Below are 23,332 nucleotides of genomic sequence, written 5' to 3'. Positions count from 1 at the left end.
TGCAGATAGGACAATAAATTTTCATTCTAAGACAAGAAGTTCCCTATTACAAAGTGAAATAGGTCTCAATCAATTATCCTGATGATTTGAACCAAAAATCCCTCCTATTTTGGGGTGGCAGTTGGGGCAGAGAAGGCAATCACTTTTATTCAGAAGTTTTTAATTTGGCTATCCATGTTTATCAAATATAAAAACTTTTATATTTGGTTTTATAAAAACTACTTTATTGGTAAACATTTTTGCCATTATATATACTTCTATCTATCAAATATGTGATAAAAAGGATGTATGTAGTTACTTCTTGAATCCAGGTGACACTTTAGGAATAGCCTTCTAAATTAATATGCCACAAAGCTGGGATAACAATATCTTTTCCTTGCATGTTGCAAGATATGTTACTGTTGATGACACACATTGGTAATTCATAAGTATAGAGATAAATAGTATTCAGAGGCAAACACAAGTAAAGTAAGAGATTCTTAGAACTAGTAACACGGGCAACATATCAACTATGGGCTCATGTTAACATTTAGATGAAATAGTAAGAATAGGGGTAAAATTTGGACCCAGAATGAGTTGTAGAAAACATACAGGTTTTGCTGACTAATGGACCTCAGTTTGAGCCTTAGAATACAATTGGGGAACCACGAGGTCTTGGTTAAACCACTTACACCTCTTTTTGCACTTCTGAAAAATGGGTAAAGAATATTTACTTTGTATAGTTATTGTTTTTATTTGAAATAATACTTTCAAGGCACCCAGCCCCTAATAGGCACTCCTTAGACAGCAGACATTATTACTAATTATGATTTTAGACACAACTACAGAAATTGTTGAAACGTAATAGAAAAAAATCTTTTCCTTCTAAACTGCCAGAGATGGGATTATGAAATCAGTGGTAAATAAATTTCTTCATTTTAAATAAACTGAAGTACGGAAAAAGACTCTTAAAGAATAGTTTAAAGAAGATATTTTGAAAAAATAACAAGGTTAAAAATCTTGGATTACACACTCATTTTGAAGATTTAAATAATGAAGTTGTAAATATCTATCACATAATGCATAGAGGTAAAAGTCCATTTGGTATTATGACGGAGTATTTTTCAGGAGTGACCCATTAGCTATTTCAGAAAAGGTGAAATAGGAAAACTATAATCAAAGGGTTTTTTTTTTCCTTTCTATTAATCTTATTTTACATGCTTAAGTCAAAAGTTATTAAAGTGAATTCAAAATTTGATTAATTCATCCATTCAACAACCATTCATTGAGTGTCTGGAACTAATCTCTTTCCAACATTTTTTAGCTGACTCATCATTTCTCAAGTACATTTGGTTGAATCTCAACTAATGCTGACTCATCTTTCCCAGGTGGCATGTTTAGAAGGAAACAGACAAAATGGTCTGACCTAGATAGGTAGGAGCACTATTCAGAATCTATCCTTTAGTCTTATATCTCCACTAAATAACTGGGGTATTCAATTTCTGTGGGAAATCTGAATGGGGAAGAGAACATGTTTCCAGAAGAGCATTTGTGGAATCTGGGATTTGTTAATACAAATTCTCCAGGTTACCAGAATATTTCTTTGAAAGTGCATCATTTTTTGTAGAGATAGTCCTTCCACAAACAAATTCTACTTATTTGCTCTTACAGCTATTTGAGAGGAAGATTTTCCCTAGCCTGCTTCCCTTGTTAATAAACTCTCTCAAATCTGACTTCTTCATTCCATCCTAACTCATTATCTCTTGCTCAAAGCACTGCGTTAGTGTCTTAATTGGGCCTCCCCACTACCAAACACTACTAACTTCAGTTATCATTGTCAAGTACCTACCTGACCATGCTGCTACCGTGCTCCTGGCTGTCTGCTGCCCTTAGAGTAAAGGTTGCAAAGTCAAATGCCTACAGTAGACAAGCCAGTAATGATAATGTAGAGCCCAGCCTTCCCTCTAGTTTTGTACTTTCCTCCACCCTCACTACTCCCCGAAGATATCATACCCTCCCAGCTGCCCAGGCCTTTGCACATGCTGTTTGCTCTGTTTGGAATGCCCTTCCACCTGGCAGACTCTTATTTATCCCAGTTTAACATGATGGTTAAAGGCCTAATTCAATACCATTTTCTCCGCTAGACGTTCCCTGCCTCCATCAAGCAGAGTGCCTCTCCCCCTCCTCGGTTTCAGGACATCTGAATTTGTCTGGGGTCATTTTGGTTATCTTTCTCAGGGAAAGTGATACCTTGTTTGCATCCAGGAATATTTGTGAGGACAATCATTAGCAAATAATTGGCAAGCTGTCGTCAATTGAGTAAAACAAAAACTAATTTTATAAGTGCCTAAAATAAAGTAAATACAAATTAAGAATAATTATCCTTAACATCGCAATTTGAATTGTGAACTAAAAAGTGGGGTATGCTAGAAGCAGTTTAGATAATTAGATAATTTATCTATGTCAGATATATTAGATAATAATATCAATATACTACTATAATATATATATATACTATAATAATATAGTATAGATAATTGCACAGGCTCTGGGGATGGCTTAGAAACAAACACTGGCTGTGCCACCTATTAATTATATGATCTTGGTCAGTTACTTGATTCCTCTGGGGCTCAATTTTCTCATTTGAAAAATATGCCTTAGAGTTGTAACTAAGTTCTAGGTGTGTTCTGAGGATTAAATGAGACCTAGACTTATAAGTCTGTAAATGAGATTAGAACAGTTTGCAGCATGCAGTAAGTTTACAAAAATTAGCCATTATTTTTACTACTATTATTATTATTATTATTTAATGTTTCCCAATTTAAAGACCCTAGGATCTTTTGGGAAGAATCTCCTAGGACTAGAAGTCTATGAAGACTTTTTACAAAGAATTGATTGAAGACTGTAGTTCTCGACTGGGGGCAATTTTGCCCCCCAGGAGACATTCGGCAAGGTCTGGAGACATTTTGGGCTGTCACAATGGGGAGGAGAATAGTGCCACTGGTATCTAGTATGTAGATGCCGGGGATGCTGCTAAACATCCTACGATGCTCAGGGTGGCCCCCCACAATAAAGAATTATCTGCCAAAATGTCAATAGTGTTGAGATTGAGAAACTTTGGACTAAGGAATCAAGCTGCATCTTTTCTTCTTGTATGCAATAATTAGTAAGCTGTAGAACACACAAATGGAACATGTAAATATTCAATGAATAATTTTTGGAGTAAATTATCATGATTCCGGTGTGCATTTGATAAGGACTTACTCTAGGCCAAGTGTAATGCCAAGCATTTTATATCCGTGAGTTTATTCAATTCTCACAACTTATTATGAGGCAGGCACTCTACACCCAAGGAAATGGTAACATGCTTATGATCACACAGTTAGTTAGTAGCAGACTTGGTACAGAGATTCATGTCTAACTGCCTCCAAAATCTTTCCTCTTTCAACCACATCAGGCTTTCTTAGATTAAGACAGCATCAGACCACTACTATTTTGGCAGCGTGTGTGGAAACAAAAATTTGCAGAAGTCACAAATATTTACTTGTATTTTGAATAAAGGTATCTAGGTTTTATATGGTGCCTACCCTTATACAAGTAGTGATGTAAATGTACAATACAACAATTCTGAAACCAACAAATTCACCACTCCAAAAGAAAGTGAAATAGCATTTTAATCCTCCTTTATGATTATAATGTACTAATATTACGTGAAATAAATCCCATATTATTACCAGTCCTTTTTTTTTTCCGATAAAACAATTGATTCTGATTAGTTTTCAAAAGTGGGCTGAAGGGAGAATGGTCTGGTTATAGACTGAAGTCAAAACTTGTAGATATTAACTCTATTTCCACTAGCTGTGTCACCTTATGAAAGTTTCTTAGCCTCTCATTTCCTAAGGGACAAACACATCACTGCCTATCTTACTTTTCGAGGACAATTGTAAAAATATTTATAAAATTTTGAAGAAAGTTGTTATGGAGAGCTAAAGTATTTTACCAGATACCTTGAGTGAGTTCTTAAAGGGAAAACAGAAAATGGGCTGTAGAGCTTCAACAAGGGACAGAGGGGCTTACAGTCTCCTGAATCCTTTGGGTCCCCAAATTTCTAGCAAAAAACAGCTACACCATTTGTAAGCACATTCCACTGGGTAAGATGGGTTTAATTCTTAGTGAAAGTCAAATAATTGATAGAAACTCTTTTACAGAGTTTTACCTTACATTCTAGCATCAGTACTTTCTTAATCTTAAATAATTCTCACAGATTCAACAGCATTTTGCATGTTTAGAACTTATTTCAAGTTATCGAAAATTTACAAATATACATCAACTCAATAAAGGCAATAGAATTTGGTTGAGTTCATTCAGAAGGTTCATTTATTTACCTAACATTCATTTAGGAGATGTTCTAGTCAGTATGTGAGGCACTTGGGCCAAAATATGGAAGAAAAAAATTAATGGTTATTTCTAAAACTTTGAATTAACATTAACATTCATTATAGAAGGGCTGTTTAAAAATTTTTTTAATGAATCATTTAAATTTTCCTTTTCTTTATATTAAAAAGCAAATAGATCACTTTTTCTGGATGGAAATTTTATCCCTTAGAGAATAACAAATACAAATGAAGTAAAAGCTTCCCTTTAACTTCAATTTATTTACCAAGTTTACAACAGAATTTCCATTTAGATAGAATTTAAGACAAATAGCTAAAATTCTAGTGCAAGAGGATTTTCATTTTGAGCTTTCTTTTATACACAGGCTATTTAGACAATATCACAATATAAACTTTACATCGAATCATTCTTCTTGACCTTGAAAACCCTAATTGGTACAAAGAGGTAAGTAAGAGATAACAAATCTATGTCATGAGTTTCTCATCCTGGATCTCTATTCTATGTGGCTTTAAGCAACCTACTATCTATGCATCTTCATTTTCTTTCTTTCTCTTTGACCTTTGTCAAAGAGACAAAGGTCTACTATGTAAAACCCTATCTTCAAAAGGTAGTCAAAGAAGATAAAGTATGCAGAGCTTCATAAACCATAACCCATATTCTTATTATAATAGCAGCTATATTTCTATTATTACTATTATACACATGCCTAAGATGCAATTGGAACAATTCCTTTACAATTTAGCTGCTTGGCCAGCAAGTGTGGGAAAAAACCATGAGTTCAAAACTAGATTTTGATTGTTCTGTCTTCTGCTCTTATAGTTTTACTGACTTTTGTAGTTTGTTGTTATTTAATATTTGCTGTGTGAGGCAGACACTAGGTAGGCTCGCCTTACCCAACTTCCTCCTCCCAGCATTGCCTGGCCATCTGACTCAGTTCTGTCCAGTGATGGACGGAATTCAACAGGAAGTAGGTGGGAGGCTTCTAGGAAAGTGTAGTTCTCTTGGTACAAATGCTATTCTTTCCCTCTCCTCTACTTGTCCTGAGTGTGATATAATCAGCTCTAGTAACAACCTTCAACTACCAGAGAAAGGCCAAGGAAATGTATAAATATCAGCTCTGATTACGTGGAGCTCCTGAATACTTTGAGCACCTGCCTTTCTCTCAACTTGTTGTAACAAAAAAAATAGTCCTATTTGTTTAAGCCACTGAAGTTGGATTTTTCGCTCCTTTCAGTGAAGAGAATTCCTGATTGTTATATTGTCCAAGTAAATGTTACACAGAACTATGCTATCTTCAAGGTCTGTTTTCTTCTAGGCCCATCAAATTCCAAAAGTTATATTATAATTTGTTCATTAGAAATTAGAGCAAATTTGTTAATATGAGGGCTTAGAAACCAAAAGAGGATAGGCTAAAATCATGTTTTTTTTTTTAAAAAAAGGGCAAAAACTAACCTTATGAAAAGCATTGTTAAGAAAACGAGAAGAGGGGCTGACCCCATGGTGTAGTGGTTAAATTCAGCACGCTCCGCTTCAGTGGCCCAGGTTCGCGGGTTTGGATCCCAGGTGCAGACCTACACCACTCATCAGCCACACTGTGGTGGTGACCCACACACCAAATGGAGGAAGACTGGCACAGATGTTAGCTCAGGGCAAATCTTCCTCAAGCAAAAAAAGGAAGATTGGCAACAGATCTTAGCTCAGGGTCAATCTTCCTCAACACGCACACACAGAAAATGAAAAGACAAGTTGACTGGGAGAAAATGTTTGCAAAACGCATATCTAATAAAGGCCTCATATTCAGAATATACAAAACACTCTCAAAAGTCAATGATAAGAAAACAACCCAACTAAAATTGGATGAAGTATGTGAACAGGTACGTCATCAAGGAAGCTATATAGGTGGCAAATATGAAAAGATACTCAACATCATTAGTCACTATGGAAATTCAAGTTAAAACTATAATTAGATACATCTTCACACTTATTAGAACGTATAGATTTTAAAAAACGTGACAATACCTTGTATGGGCAAAAATGTTGAACAACTAAACCCTCATACATTGCTGGTGGGAATGAAAAATGGCACAGCCACTCGAGAAAACAAGATAACAATTTTCTATAAAGTTAGACCTGCACTTAATGTAAGATTCACTTATCTACTTCTAGCTATTTATCCAAGATAAATAAAAATGTGTATTCACAAACACTTATAGCAGCTGTATTCATAATCGCCACAAACTGGAAACAACTCAGCCTTCAATTGTGAATAAAGAATCAAATGGCAGTACATCCATACAATGGAATACTGCTAGGCAAAAGAAAAGAACAAACTGCTCAAACATAGACAACAATGTGGATGAATCTCAAGTGCATGTTGCTAAGTGAAAGAAGCCAGACTCCATGATGATTTCATTTATACGACACTCTGGAAAAGTCAAAATAATAGGGACAGAAAACAGACCAAAGGTTGCCAGAAGCTGGGATGGGGATGAGTTGACTACAGGCATGAGGGAATTTTGGGGGGTGTTGGAACTGTTCCATATCTTGATAACAGTGATGGTTACATGATTATATGTGATTATTAAAACTCTTAGAACTGTACACAGAAAAGGAGAAATATTACTCTATGCAAACTATACTTCAATAAACCTGACTTTAAAAAAAGCAGAAAATACTTTTTAAGAGATGAAAATATTCAGAAACTTAACTATGATTTTGGAAACTAAAAATAAGGGCTTTGAAACACAAAGACCTACATATATTTAAGAAAGTGTTTAATATAATAAAAAGATGACATTAGCCCCCATTGCTCCAAGTTTATAAATGTAGAAAGCAAGAGATACACTTTAATGGATGGTAACATCTCTTTCAAACATTGCTCTGGAGATTTTGTAGTGCCTCATTATGGATAGACTGGCTACAGAAATGTCAACAGAATTACAATTAGGATTAAATAAACCCTTCCATATCAGTGACTAGAAAAAAGAAATAAGCCTTTCAGTAACCTTGTGAAAAATGAAAATGGCATTGGTCTAAGTTACCTCAAGAGAGAAAAAAGTGGAAAGAAATATGATGGAATTATTAGAGCAAATGAATGAGAAAGAAAGTCCAAATGGAAAAATGATATGGTCTGAATCCTACCACATTATAGTGTTCATTAAGACCTGTTAAATGTATGGCTTTTATTAAAAAGAAAGCAAGAATGTACTTTTTTTAATAAGGAAAAAAACCAATGTAAGTATTAAGACTGACATTTGTATCTATATCTATAATTTTTTAAATGGATTTCTTGATTTTTCAGATTTGGAAACTCAGATAAGAGTTAAAGAAAAGTTATTTGATGTGCTATCTTGACTTTTAAATATTTAAATATTTTCATAACATTAAAAATAAAGATTGAGCTCCCTCATATCCTTTTATAATTTTAGGCCACCTGGGTAGTTGGACAACATTCACAATATTAAGCCACAATGTATTTATGATGATATAATAAAAACTCAGCAGGTTTTCCGAAAGCAGATTTGAGGCCAAGGGAGGTACCTAAAATGCATTTAGGGTTCTAAAATTTAATTATATTTAGTGGAGTGGAGACCATACATGCAAAAATCAAGTGCCCTGTACTTGATATGACTAGAATAAAATAGAAATGAAACTTAAGTCACTGAAAATTTATTTTAGGAGTTTGAAATAATTTTGTAGAAATAATTCCAGATCAATTGAAAATTGGTTCATCTATTAAGGAAGAGATATTCCAAAAATATCTAAGTTTTGCCTTGAGTTTTTTCTTCCATTTTGGAAAAATGGTAGCCATAAATAAATTTTATATATTTAAAGCCATAGCTACCCACGTATCTACCATATATAGTTTCATATGCTTTTGTAACTGTGGAAACATTCAGTTTACTTTTTTTATTGAGGTATAATTGACATAACATTAGTTTCAGATGTACAACACAATGATTTGATATTTGTATACATTGTGAAATGATCGCCACAGTAAGTCTAGTTAACATCCATCACCATACATAGTATTTTTTTTCCTTGTGATGAGGACTTTTAAGATCTACTTTGTTAGCAACTTTCAAATACACAATACAGTATCATTAATTATAGTCACTATGCTGTGCATTACATCCCCATGATATTTATTTTATAACTGGAAGTTTGTACCTTTTGACCCCCTTTACCCATTTCACCCACCCCCAACCCCTACCTCTAGCAACCACCAAACTGTTCTCTGTATCTAGGAGCTTGGTTTTTTTGTTTGCTTGTTTGTTTGTTTTAGATTCCATGAATAAGTGAGTCATATAGTATTTGTCTTTCTCTGTCTGACTTATTTCACTTAGCATAATACCCTCAAGCTCCATCCACGTTGTCACAAATGGCAAGATTTTATTCTTTTTTATGGCTTAATAGTATTCTATAGTGTATATATACCTCATCTTCTTTATCCATTCATCCATCGATGGATACTTAGCTTGTTTCCATATCTTGGTTATTGGAAATAATGCTGCAATGAACATGGGAGTGCATATATCTTTTGAATTAGTGTTTTCATTTTCTACAGAAAAATACCCAGAAGTGGGATTGCTGGATTATATGATAGTTCTATTTTTAATTTTTTGAGGAACCTCATACTGTTTTCGATAGTGGCTGCACCAACTTACATTCCCACTGGTAACGCACAAGGGTTCCCTTTTCTTCACATCCTCGCCAACACTTGTTATTTCTTGTCTTTTTGATAAAAGCCATTCTAAAAGATATCAGGTGATATCTCATTGTGGTTTTGATTTGCATTTCTCAAATATTCTGTTTAAAATTGCAGTGTCAGAATTTCTATAAACTAAGGAATTTAGGATATGAAATTCAATGCCTAGAACCAACCATTTCTTTGAAAAAAAAAAGAAAAATTAAATGGCACACACTGGTTACAAGTCGTGTCTGCTACAGTAAGACCATCAAGGCTCAAATCGATCCTGTGAAAATCCATGAAGGATAAAGCTTCCAGAGTAATGTCTTTTTCTAGATCTCTGTGGCCATCAACTTTGATGAAAATATGGTACCCATTGAACAAGAAAAATATTGACAGATATAAAGAAGCAAAAGACAAGACATCTCTATTGGGTTGAAATGATTTTCACAAGATAGTTTAGTCATTAAAGCAGATGTTTGATGGTGTTACGGTAAAATCAATAAGGCAACTGACATTCTTTCCAGAAATGGGTCATGGACTTTAAGAGGAAGAATTCCATCTTGGTTCAACGACAACTGTGCTATTCGAAGTACTCTGTATGTCCTCAAACCAGGAAGGGGAAGACAAATGGGCTCTTGGCAGTTCTTAATCACAAAGACACAAAAGACCTTCTTTTAGGCAGTTTGCTTCATTAACTTCATTACTATTTTTTCAACCATGCTGATGCAGTATATATAGTAAATGCCTTTGACCAGACAGTGCTTCCTTCTAGCACTGAAGAAGAAACCTCAGTTAACACTCATTGACACAACTATTGTCTTCAAAAAACAAAACCGGCCTTACTACAGAGCCTCCTACTTCAATTGTATCCTGACAGGAAACATCTGACAAACAAGTCATCAATAGGATGGCATTACCTAAAATTAAAAACAAAATCAAAAAACCACTGAATTTGACGATAGAAAATAAACGCGACATTTTATTTTCTTTTTTCTTTTTTTTGTGTGAGGAAGATCAGCCCTGTGCTAACATCTGCCAAGCCTCCTCTTTTTTTGTTTTTGCTGAGGAGGACTGGCCCTGGGCTAACATCCGTGCCCATCTTCCTCCACTTTATGTGGGACACCGCCACAGCATGGCTTGACAAGCGGTGCGTCGGTGCATGCCCGGGATCTGGCCGGTGAACCTGGGCCACCGCAGCGGAGCGCACGCACTTAACCGCTTGCGCCACTGGGCCAGCCCCTAAACCCGACATTTTAAAACTAAAAACTTCTGGCCCGCGCTCCCATACATTAGCCTCTGCACACCTGCTTACTTATCGCCCCAATACCCCCAGGGAAGGAAGGCCTACCTGCTCAGGTGATGAGTCAGCAGCCAGGAACTGTGTAGGCCATGGTTTTAATAGTGGTACTGATAGTGTCTCTAAAAGGTTAGCAGCCATGACACACCTTCTTCTCTTTCTGCATCCATATCACAAGAACTCACCTAGGAGCTGCCTGCTTAGAGCAGATGTAGCTGCTCCTCTCCTTTTATGTTCCACCTTCGGAGGCCGGACCAGACAGCTCAGACTGGAGGAAAAGGGTGGTTCACTTAAGCATCTGGGCCCAAACTTCATTCTCCAATCTGCATTTTACCAGAGAGAGCTGCGCTGGAGAGGATTTGGGTGCTTCCCATGCTAATAACAAAGTGGTCGTTTGTTCTCTATTTGGTTATGGTCCTTGCACCTAGCTCCATTTGGTTGGTAACTCCCTGAGAAGGGAGGATGGACTGCAGAAGGGATTTGAGCACCCCTGGACCCCTGGCTATGATACCATCTTACCTCAAGTCTACCTCTCACAGCCCACACGTGGATTTCCCAGCTCAACCCCATGACTCAGACTTTCTGCTGCAATGGGACACATGCCATTTATGATTTGCTTTAATGGACATCAAGTAGACTACAGTAGTAGAAAAGGTGAATTGAAAGGGTCCGTAACTTGTGACCAATCTCTTAATGTGAATTTACATGAAAATGGTATCACTAGACTGAAGGAGACTATAGTCTCAAATTGCAAGTGATCTTCAATGCTTAGATTTAGATGCAGATGAGGAAGATTTTAGACAAAGTAATGCTCTTAAATATCTGTCATCTGCCTGGCCAAGTTACAAAGTACCGGGCCTTTTTCTGAAATGCTAGAGTTAATTCTAATGCGAAGGGTGCATTAAGAAAGTTCTCTAGGGGCCAGCCCCGCGGCGCAAGGGGTTAAGTGCGCGCACTCCGCTGCAGCAGCCCGGATCCCGGGGTTCACTGGTTCGGACCCCAGGCGCGTACAGATGCACCGCTTATCAAGCCATGCTGTGGCGGCATCCCATATAAAGTAGAGGAAGATGGGCATGGATGTTAGCCCAGGGCCAGTCTTCCTCAGTAAAAAGAGAGGATTGGCAGATGTTAGCTCAGGGCAGATCTTCCTCACAAAAAAAAGAAAGAAAGTTCTCCAGCACTCTACGTCCTGAGCGATGTGGGAGGGATGAGAGGACCCTCAAGGAGGGCATTCTGGGATCGCTTAACAAAGAGGATTAAATGCGCCCTTGTGCCTGACAGTAAATGGCGCATCCTTTAATTTGGTTTTGGTTCTGTAGGAACTCAGCAGGGAAGCGTCAGGACTATTGGTATATTACATAACACAGTCCTCAGAATCTCTATCAATTCTGAAATTTCCGGAAGTTATTTATATCACTTGTTTTAAGTGAATTAAAATGACTATGCCATATACTTGATTTTCCAAAGGAAACAGAAAATACTTTGCTCACCTTTATAGTTTCACGACTAATTATTCTGTTATAAAAGCAGAATAATTAGTCGTGAAACTGTAAAACTGAAGAACGACTATAATTTTAAAAACTGTGCCATTAACCATTAATTTCTCTACTTATTTTTATAATTGGCTTATATTTCCTAGTGGGTTCTTAACATATATAACTTTTATAAGGTAGTACAAATTAAACACTTGGTACAAACCATTTAATAACTGCAAGAAAAAAATGAGATCACAGATAACAGAGCTTTTCCACAGGGTCATGGCAGGTGGCCAAGCCACCAGGGAGAAATCTCTTTCCTTACGGTTGTCTAAAAAAGAATTCCCCTAAGGCAGCTGTTCCTGTCCTGTCCTGGTTACACAGTCAGAGTCCCCTGTGACAGGAATGCTTGAGTAAAATTTTGGGAAGATGACATTTCCAATTATTATAGCATCCTTGAAAGGGACTGGATTATCTCTATTTGCTTATTTTGAGTAAAATTCAAACAAGGTTTGGGCCTTAAAATCTGTTTCTTTTTACTGACTGGATTAAGATGATGTAAAATCTCATGAAGGATCCGAAAGTGCTAGGGCATTGGCTCAGGAGGGTTGAAATTTACCAGTGTACTTAAAAGTTTTCAAGAGTTGTAAAATCAGTTTCTACGTCTTAGAATAGGTCTTGGTCAGGAAAATGAATTAAAATCATTTAGGATCAATTAGTTGTATGTTGTCATAGAAGTCATATCAGCTACTCAAATGAACACTAAAGAAAAAATTTAATTCAGTTATTAAGAACCAACCTATTTGTCAGTTGATTGAATTAAAATTATTATAGCTAATAATAAGGATGCCAGAGGTAGCAGTAAAAATACAGGATGCCCAATTAAATTGGAACTTCAGATAAATAATGAATAACTTTTTAGTTTAAGTATGTCCCACACAATATTTGGGACACCACAAACGGATTACGGTTGGAAAGGAGACTACTATAGTTTGGCAGACAAGAGGTGTTGGATACAATTCAGAGCACAAGAGTGAATACGATTAAGAAGTAAGGGGCCGGCCCGGTGGCTTAGCGGCTAAGTGCGTGCGCTCCGCTGCTGGCGGCCCGGGTTCGGATCCCAGGCGCGCACTGACCCACACTTCTCCGGCCATGCTGAGGCCGCGTCCCACATACAGCAACTAGAAGGCTGTGCAGCTATGACATACAACTATCTACTGGGGCTTTGGAGGGAAAAAATAAATAAATAAAATCTTTAAAAAAAAAAAAAGAAGTAAACTGAACAGAACTTGGTGATAGTAGGCTTTGGGTGAGAAAAGATGAGAAGTGGTCCAGTTTGGTGGTGTGAGCAGGGAGGCAGGATAATGAATTTGACTTTGGATGATGGTGTTTAAGTTATCTCGTGATCTCTAAGATATGTTCAGTAGACAGCTAGATATGTAGGTCTGAAGATCAGAGGAAGAATATAAGCTGTAAGATGTAATTTGTGAGTTATCCATTTAGTTGGCAAAGGGAGCCCTTTGTGTATATGTTATCCTCTAGGAGAAATTTAGAATGGGAAGATGAGACAGCCTTGAGGGGCTCCAATATCTATTTATGTAATTTATAAGCCAAGCCTTACTCTTGTATTTAACCTATAGGGCTAAGGCATCTTTTTTGAATTTAAATAACTCACATATTCTCCTTTTCAAATGAACTCTATTCAGGAGAAAGGGAATACAAAGAAATCAATTTTTAAAAAGTTACTTGACAGTAAAAATTATTCATATACACTGTATAAAATTTGTACAATATAGAACTGTACAAGCAAGAAATTAAAATAATTTATAATTCCATACCAGGATATAAGCACTATTAACATTTTGGGGGATTTATTTCTAGTCTGTTTTATTTATTTATTTTTAAAAATCAATATCAAATCAGCCATTATACACTTTTTATAATCTGATTTTCACTTTAAATATGGGGAATATTTTCCCCATGTATTAAATACTCTTCCATATTATTTTAATGATACCATTATATTTAATCTTATAAATGTGCCATAATGTATATCTGAAAAGATAATTGAAAAGTTAAAGGCACTCTATGTATAGATCTTATCATCTGTCCACGTGAAAGAGTTTATCAATTATTCTTTCACTGTAGCTTATATACTTGATAGTTATTCCTATCTCTTATTCAGAGAGACTCAAGAAAATACTGGCCCATTCACTCATAACTAAAAGTCTGTTAAAAATGAAAGAAATGGGATGAGGTTGATAAAAAAGAGAAATAGACTATAATTATTTCCTGATCAACTTCAGGATGTTCACTGCCAAATTTCCATTAGACTTGTCTTGATTTTCTTTAAGTTCTAAGCATAAAACATAGAGTATAAAATTTAACTCAGTATTTTACCAATCATGGCCCACTCATGATTCAAACACACAAACAGATTGCTTTTATAATCCTTACTCATCAGAATCCTAGTGGCACAGTCATGCTAAGTAGGGGGCCCTGATTTTCATAAGAAAAGATGAATTAGGAAAAATCCTATTGGAGATAGACATATGATTTTTAAACCACAGAATTTCATGCTTAATGCAAAAAATAAAAAAAGTAGAATCAGATTGTGTAAGTTATTTTTATAATCTACTAATTATTTTTGTTTGGCTTTGCTTTTCTATCTTTCTATTTTGATTACTTGAAAGTTAAATGAAGTTAAAACTGGGTTATGGACAGTTCAACAAAAAAGACAAGATATTAACAAATTATAGTTCTAGTAATTCCCCATCTGAATCTCCTGCCAATTTATGTGGTATGTAGAAACTAAATGTTCTTATACTTACTATCGGAAGTAATTCTTGCCATAGATAAAATTTTCTGTAATAATTAAATATGAAAACTACCAAAACAGATATTTCTGAAATTAGGTCATTACCAAGAAAGATTGTTTAATAAATAAAGTTTCAGAGTACAACATGTTACAAATACATGTTGAAAATAAGTAAAAAAAAGAATCCAGAGTTCTGGTCTGGGTTTTATTTATTTATTTATTTGGTACTTTAAAAAATTTTATTGAGGTCATATTGGCTTACAACATGGTGTAAATTTCAGGTATACATTATTATATATCAGTTTCTGTATACACTATATTGTGTTCACCACCAATAGCCTAGTTTTTATCGGTCACTATACTTTTACCCCTTTTGCCCTCCCCCCACCTCCTCTGGTAATCACTAATCTGTTCTCCTTATCCATGTGTTTGTTTATCTCCCACATATGAGTGAAATCACATAGTATTTGTTTTTCTCTATCTGGCTTATTTCACTTAGCATAATACCCTCAGGGTCCATCCATGTTGTCACAAATGGCATGATTTTGTCCTTTTTATGGCTGTGTAGTATTCCGTGTTGTGTGTGGGTGTGTGTGTGTGTGTGTGTGTATAATCACATCTTTATCCATTCATCTGTTGATGGGCTCTGTGGCCACAATGGACAGCGCACTGGACTTCTAGCTGACCCTGGTGTGGTCTGGGTTTTAATACCAAATTATTATATCATCACTTCAATTTTCTAAATGTTCCATGGCTCCTCCTACTATTTAGAAAACACATTTTTAGAACATGTGCTAACTCACCATTTAAAGAATTTTTAAAGATTTTATTTATTTATTTTTTTCCCCCCAAAGCCCCAGTAGATAGTTGTATGTCATAGCTGCACATCAGTCCAGTTGCTGCATGTGGGACGCGGCCTCAGCATGGCCGGAGAAGCAGTGCACACCCGGGATCTGAACCCGGGCTGCCAGCAGCAGAGTGCGTGCACCCAACAGCCAAGCCACGGGGCCGGCCCTAAAGAATTTTTAGATGGTAGTTGTGCAGCCTTCAAAACAGATCTTCAAAATAGAGAAGTACAAGATTTGGTCCTTTTCCAAAGAAGTCATCAGATAGCAGATGTCATAACTCTCTCAGCTATAACAAAGCCCTTCAGCTTACACTAACCCTACATTTTGGTAATCTCCATGAAACCCGTAAAAATAGTTTCATCATATTTCACAATCCTGGAAAGTTATGAATTATGATCCTATTTATATTATAAAACTGCATTCCTAGGCCTGGTCTCTCTTCTTGAATTGATAATATTGAAAATAAGCACTACAACTGATTCTTGTTCTTTGCAGGAGTTATGGTCCATGAAGTCTCTGCAAATGCTGAATTAGCAAATGCTGAATTAGCAAATACTGAACCATTGCTCCCATGGGAAGTAAAGGGTTGGGTTCCTGTGAGCCTCTGGTCACAACATTTCCATCAACTGATCAATTTATTAACTTGTTTTATTTGTGTTTTTGTTTAAAGACAGCTTATTCAATACCTATTGTTGATCATTCACATTGAACTCAAGGCCAACAGCACTATAACTCATGCCTGAATGAAGTTAATCTAGCAACAGCATTCTCTCTGTAAGGTACATCACAGCCTTCTTGCACTTAGGAACACTGGACAGCACTGCGGCACTATGCTTGGGGGCCAATTTAAACAGCAAAGTCACCAAAAAACGGCACAAAAATGCAACAAACATGGCATTAAATAGACTGTGAAAAGGACACTTGTTTACAGTATGAAAGCTGAAACAAAGAAGGCAGACTGTTCCCTTGTTTATTCTCAACTGGGAACATGAGGGTGCTCATTGGGCAACTCGAATTTTTCACAACTTTGCACATATTATAGAATGACAACAAAATAAATTTAATCAAGTAGATGAATTCACAAATACAGAATCCATGAATAATGAGGATTGATTGTATAAAGATAACTCATTTAAGAAGCTACAGAATGAAGAATATCAGAATGGGCATGCCTTTCCCAACACTGCCCTGGCTCATCATTACAGAAACAACAGACTACACTCTTCATGGAGAGTTTTCCGTTTCATCTTTTCTCATGTGTTCTGTTAAATTCAACTTATGTTCAAGGCACCAGGCCTGGCTCTCTATAATTAATATCATAAAGTGCATGGTATGACTATAAAACAATCACTAAGTTCTATTTTGTAATCAAAGATGATCCCTAGCTCTTAAACATGTGCAGATTTGATCAAAAGGAAAAGGGAGAAAAGGAAGGGGGTTTTAAAACTGGGGCTTAAGGCAGACTTCAATTTCAGGCTCATTCATTCAAGGGCTAAATAGACACTCAGAAATAATGATTTTGTTCTCCATTTTCTTGTAGATTTAAAGAGTAATTAAAGTAGAGCAAGGAAATAAACATAATTAAACACACTTCATTTATGAAGACAGAGCCTAAAACGTTCTAAAGCTGGTCATACAAAGGTCAGTCAGTGCGTCCTCTCGCAGATAAGAGAAAGAGAGGACAAAATGAGCCACCCTTAGGTGCAGACAAACTTAACCAAGCTGCTACTAATGATAGATTTTATTTGGCTTGAATTATCGAGATTGCTCAGTCCCTTTCCCTTCTATTCTGATGAGTTGTTTACTGATATGTCCTAATGACTTTGATGGCTCAGTCACTCAAGGAGAGAAAGGAGGCTTCTAATAACCCCCCTGGTGGTAAATAAGTTTTGAAAATAAAAATATTTTGATGTGGCCCATCTGATGTGGCATTTTGACACAGTCCTCTTAACACAGACAAGTAAATATAAAACACTATTTTTTATGACCAAGCAATGGGTACAACAGACATCTCTTGTCCTCACCCCATCCTGTACCCCATCTGGTGGTGTGGGTCAGGCTTGCAGTGAGGCTCAGGGATAAGGCTTCATGACTTTCAGGGCATGCAAGATGCTTAAGAATAGGTTAAGTGCTGATATCTCTTCAAGATCCTGATTTCAACGCTTTTGGATAAATACCCAGAAGTGAGATTGCTGGATCATATGGTAGTTCTATTTCTAATTTTTTGAGGAAGCTCCGTACTGTTTTCCATAGCAGCTGCACCATTTTGCATTCCCAACAGCAGTGTGTAGGGATTCCAATTTCTCCACATTCTCACCAACACTTGTCTTTTGTTTATGCTAAGTAAAATAAGCTAGTCACAGAAAGACAAATACTGCATGATTCCACTCACATGAGGTATCTCAAATAATCAAATTAATAGAATCAAAGCGTGGAATGGTGATTGCTAGGGGTTGGGAGAATGGGGAATTACTAAACAATGGGCATAAAGTTTTGATTAAGCAAGATGAATAAGTTCTAGTTCTGCTGTACAACATTACATGTATAGTCAACAATACTGTACTATACATTTAAATTTTGTTAAGAGGATATGTCTCATGTTAAGTGTTCTTACTACAATAAAATCAAATTTTTAAAAAAGAATAGGGTACCATGCTGTGGCGGCGTCCCATATAAAGTGGAGGAAGATGGGCATGAATGTTAGCCCAGAGCCAGTTTTCCTCAGCAAAAAGAGGAGGATTGGCAGATGTTAGCTCAGGGCTGATCATCCTCACAAAAAAATAAAAATAAAAAGAATAGGATAAGGGTATCTCTTGTGCATATCAACTGGAAATTCTTTTTCAAAAGCCAACTGATGAAAGGCTTCTTTTTTAGAATGCATTAAAATATTCCTTTGAGGAAAGGGCAGCAGCAAATATTCGCTTAAACCCCAAAATATATCTAGAGCTTAGTTTTGTAGAAATCTTAGCTGCATTTTTGAAAAATTGCACATTTTTTAATTAAAAGATTTATTAAACATTATTTACACAGATCTTTCATTATTTCCATCTATGTAAATCTCAAAAAAAAAAGTTACATTCATAAATTTAAGGGCATACATACTACTTATAGCAACTATATTTATTTCTTTGTTGAAACCAAACCAGCTGACCTAGATATAAGGTTCAAGATGACATGGCAAATCAATTCCAAGAGTCAATTCACAATGCTTGACCCCTCTGCTCTAATTATAACCCCATTGCTCTAATTATAACCCCATTCCACTTGGAATCTGCATAAGATTTTGTAAAAGTTGGTTCCATAACAAGACCAAAAAAAGAATTAAAAAAAAAAGAATCACTTTATTGCTGCAACAGAACATAGCAAAAATGATATGGAAAATAATGAACGGTTTATATTTGCCATCTTAGGATGAAGGCATTTTAATTTTTTTTGCTTCAAAAAATGATTTTTTTGTTTATTTGCCAGGAAGTAGGCATGTGTTTTCATTAGGGATATTGTTGGAAGATTCCCACAATGAAAAACATCTGCATCATTATCACTACTGTCAGAAAAATTCTCTGGCATGCAAAGCAGTGAATGCCACTTGTCTCAGGCAGCGGAGTTGCTAGCTCATTAAAAAGCCCAGACCTGAAAATGAACTAAACTTCATTTAACTTTTGGAAGCGATATGCCAGGTTTAATTATAGAATGGAAGAAGAAAGACAGCAAAATGCAACATTTTTTTATGTGAAAATATTTCATAAGACATTTTCTCTCTGAAAGGAAAAGTAGATCAGTTTTATCAACGTGGAAGACGATTTGAATCTGAATGTTTTATTAACCTGTCCTCAGGCATTATAAAAATCTGCCTTTGTATTCCTATATCCTTCAAATTAAATCCTATAAAAATCTAAGCTTTGAAAGGGGGGAAAAAAGCTCAGAAAATTTTAATTAGGTTGAAGTGCTTCATTACCACTTACCCTCAATCAGGTAAATGCTATCAACTCAGATTGATGCAAAGAATCTCTCTCAGCTACTGATTATTGCTGTCACATTGCCCATTCATTTTTATCAGAGATAATTAACATTAAAGATAACTCAGCATTAAAGGAAAACAATCTTCTGATTGCATGCCTGTTTCAGTCTATAGTGTCCTCTTTATGTTCTTACTGCCTACGTAAACACATATTTTTTAGAAGTATTTTATTTAAGAATAAGATTGGGTAGTCACTTTCCTCATCTGTTAAGCAAACTATCTCTCTGCACTGTAAAATCAAAGAAATTCTACATTGATATGACCAATGAAATGAAAAGCCCATTCATCTGTCAATTTATCAGGCTTGTTTTTGTTTGTTTGTTTCTTTGTTTGGTGAGGAAGATCAGCCCTGAGCTAACATCCAATGCCAATCCTCTTTTTTTGCTGAGGAAGATTGGCCCTGAGCTAACATCCGTGCCCATCTACCTCTACTTTATATGGGACACCACCATAGCATGGCTTGACAAGCGGTGCGTCAGTGCGCGCCCGGGTCCCAACCTGAGAGCCACGGGCCGCCAAGGCGGAGCGCGCGCACTTAACTGCTGTGCCACTGCGCCGGCCTCCAGGCTTGTTTTTTAAACTGAATGGTCTATCATGCTGTCTAATGAGAGTAGGGATGCCTACCTATATAATATCTATCCAGTTTTTATTATCTTACTTGAAGACAAAGTAAGAAATCAAGACCCTGGTCCAATGACTGAGCAGTGGCGAAGAGAATGGGATCAATGATAACTATGCAGTATTAAGAACGTCTTCGAAGAAACTGGAAGTTTTCTCTGGCAGCTGTCACATTAGATCATGATGTAGTGCGATTACAAACATGGTCAGGATTTAGGGTACCAAAAACATCCGCTCTTGGACTGTAAAGTAACACTGAGATGCTCGGCAAGATCCTGAGTCCATGGCTTTTGTGAAAGTGTGAGAAGAGGAAGAGATCCCTGGCCTCTGGCTCTTATTTAAGGGGACAGACTGAAGAGTTACTGCTCTGTGATCTCTACCCTGAAGAGGCAGGTGATGAGAAGTTCCCCTTCTCAAAACAAGAGGCAGTACAGCCTTCCAGAAAGTAGACAATGTCTTTTCTGTAAATTGGCTGAGTCATAGAATTATTGCCAGGATTCACAGTGGGCTGTCAGGTTTGCTGCCTATGTCGCCCCATGTGGAGTATAAGTCACCATGGACTATTTCTTAGATAGTTTCCTAAATTCAATATCATAATAATCATGGACCAGGCAAGGAGGTTAAAATATCAGAGGGCCTTAATCTAGGATTCACCAGTGGTTAAAAAAAAATTGTATGTGCGTGTGGGTGCAGGGGTGGAGGGGGTGAAGGGGGTGGAGAGGTGTGGATTTGTAACAGCTGACAAGGATAATGAATCTTCTTTTCTTGAAATTATATATATTAGAAACCAATATTTGTTTCTATTATGTAGACATATTCTTCAAAGACCCAAATTTAATAAAGATGGAAGGATTCTCTCACTTTTATTTTACATAAATTAAACTTCAGGTTATTAAATAGATACAAAGCGTTATAAAAGGAAATAATCAGTAAGACGGCTCTGTCAAGAGTAGTAGGCACTTGATTACATTTGAATATGGGTCAATTAGATTGCTAGGTAACTGACAGAGTTCCTTTTGAAAACTATTAAAGCATTTTTCTGACTCTTCATTATACTCTTCTTAATATTGTTTCTATTTTTTTATCCAGTGTAGCTGCTTATACAAATAATGTTTTTAGTTTCAATTTTTTTAGTCTAAATTCTGTTGTTCACTCCGATGGAAACAACAAAAGATATAATTCAAAACGGCTCGAACCAGATGGTTCCCAAATGTTGCTGCATAACGGAGTCACCTGGGGATCCTTAAAATAATCTGGTGTCTGGCTCCTACCCCAACATTCTGATCAAATTGCAATGGGGTGAGAGCTGGGCGTCAGGAGTTTTAAAAGCTCTCCAGGTGATTCTCATGTGCAGCAAAGTTTAGGAACCACTGGCTCAAGCACTGAGAATAGCTAACAACAAAGTTCCAGGTAAGGTAAATCCAGAGAATTACTTCAGGAACTTCACCTTGTCATTCAGGACCCGGTTTTCACTCCTCTGGAATGCTCGGAATGTCAGCTTTGTCTATGGAGACTTGTTCTCCTCATAGTCCTCAAAAGGCTGTCTTAGTTCCAAAAATCACATCCAGACAGAACAAGATCCAGTAGAAAAGAGGGAGTTATCTCTTTCCATGTGTCTTTTTAATAGCCATGGTATTCTCAGAGGCTCATTGTTGGACTTCTACTCAGGCCACACTGGCCAGATCAGGGTCACTTCCCCCACCCTACTACCCTAATCACTACGGGAGAATGACAGCGTGGCACCTGCTTTACAATAAACCAATCAGATTTACCCTCCTGGCTGAGGCTAGGGTCACCCTTCCCTGAGTCATGCTGAGGGCCGGGATGAAGGAGTAGCAGGGAAGGCACCTGAATACCAGCATTCTGCCAGTGAGAGAGAAACGAGGGAAGCTGTTTGGGAGGAAACCTGGAGTATCTGCTCTATGCCTTTTTTCATATTCTACTCCATAGCCTGCCATCCACCTGGATGGGTTTCCTCTTATGCAAGACTTCTGTGCATTTTTTCTTACACTCCTCTCTTTATATGAACATTATGCTCCATAAAAATGAGAAATCATGAAGATGTCAGGCCTCAGAGGAATATCAACTGGAAACAACCCCATTCTCAAAGCATGCTTCCTTGGAGGTAAGGTCTCATTATAGTAAATTTCAATTCTTTCCAATTTACACTTTGCTAGTATTTGCAACTCATCCCCTTCAGACCCAGAAATGTGTAAAAACATGTTCTGCTGCATGTGTTTTATACTGCCAATTTAACATATTAGTACTATTTCAATTTTCATTTAAGTATAATTCAGACTTATAGTCCACACGAAAATACTTATCCCTGAAGTGTTACTACACTGATAGCAGAGCAAAGGGAGAGCTGTAAACAGCTATTTTAAGCCTCCCATAGTGAAATAATAGATGGTTAGCAACTTGCCTGCACTTGGTAGCTTTTCTTCTCTCTGATAATGCTGAAGTTGCCTCCCACGAGAGTGTAATAGTAATTATGGGAGGCCATCTGCCTAGTACCATGGTAACCATTCACAAAGTTCTGCTAACAGGTCCGTGTTTGCATACTCAAGAATAAAGAGACATCAGCCCTGCTGGAAAGAGAGGAAAGAAACTTGACAGGAGGTATACCTTTCTTCACAGCTGTGTGTTACTTGTCGTTTGGCATAATTTAGGTCCAAGTTCCCAGGAACTAATTAATTCAGAAGTCAAGAAGTGGCTAGTATCTTAACTGTCCCCTGGCAAGATAGATCAGAAATGCTACCTGCCTAGCAGCTAAGCAGATCTACTACTCAGCTATCATTAACCAAGTGAGCATATGCAACCTACCCGATAAGATCAATGGAGGCCAGCCCTTGCCTCTGTGCTGCTTTCACAGGGGCTCCTATCAGCCATAATCACTATCAGGTAGCAGAAGAAGCTCACCCCTGAGGAAATCCTAGAGCAGAGACTGTTCTCCAGTGTCAAAACCCAGACCCTCTGCATCTCAACTACTCTGCACTTGACACTTAAGGAAGATAGATAACGATGTGATACCCAATCTGAACAATGACACAATTGCCAGTAAGAAGCTGCGATGTGAAGCACAGGGTGAATTTAAGGTGGCCTGAGTTTTGGCTTAAGTGGAGAAAAGGCATTGGCATTTGGCAATTTAAACCAAGGTATCTTAAACTTGACCAAAGAAATGTCACGTAGTT

General features: G+C 36.9%; 1 protein-coding gene across 1 annotated transcript in view; it reads right to left on the bottom strand.

The window, feature by feature from the left end:
* Positions 1-23,332, bottom strand: part of LIN7A (lin-7 cell polarity scaffold A) — a 130,393-nt gene that overhangs the window by 48,007 nt on the left and 59,054 nt on the right. The window lies entirely within an intron of this gene.

The sequence above is a fragment of the Ceratotherium simum genome, chromosome 25 (genome assembly GCF_057802395.1).
Source record: "Ceratotherium simum simum isolate JZ-2026a chromosome 25, ASM5780239v1, whole genome shotgun sequence".
NCBI classification, from domain to species: Eukaryota; Metazoa; Chordata; class Mammalia; order Perissodactyla; family Rhinocerotidae; genus Ceratotherium; species Ceratotherium simum.
Note: the sequence above shows the minus strand (reverse complement) of the source record. Positions and strands in the feature narration are given on the sequence as shown.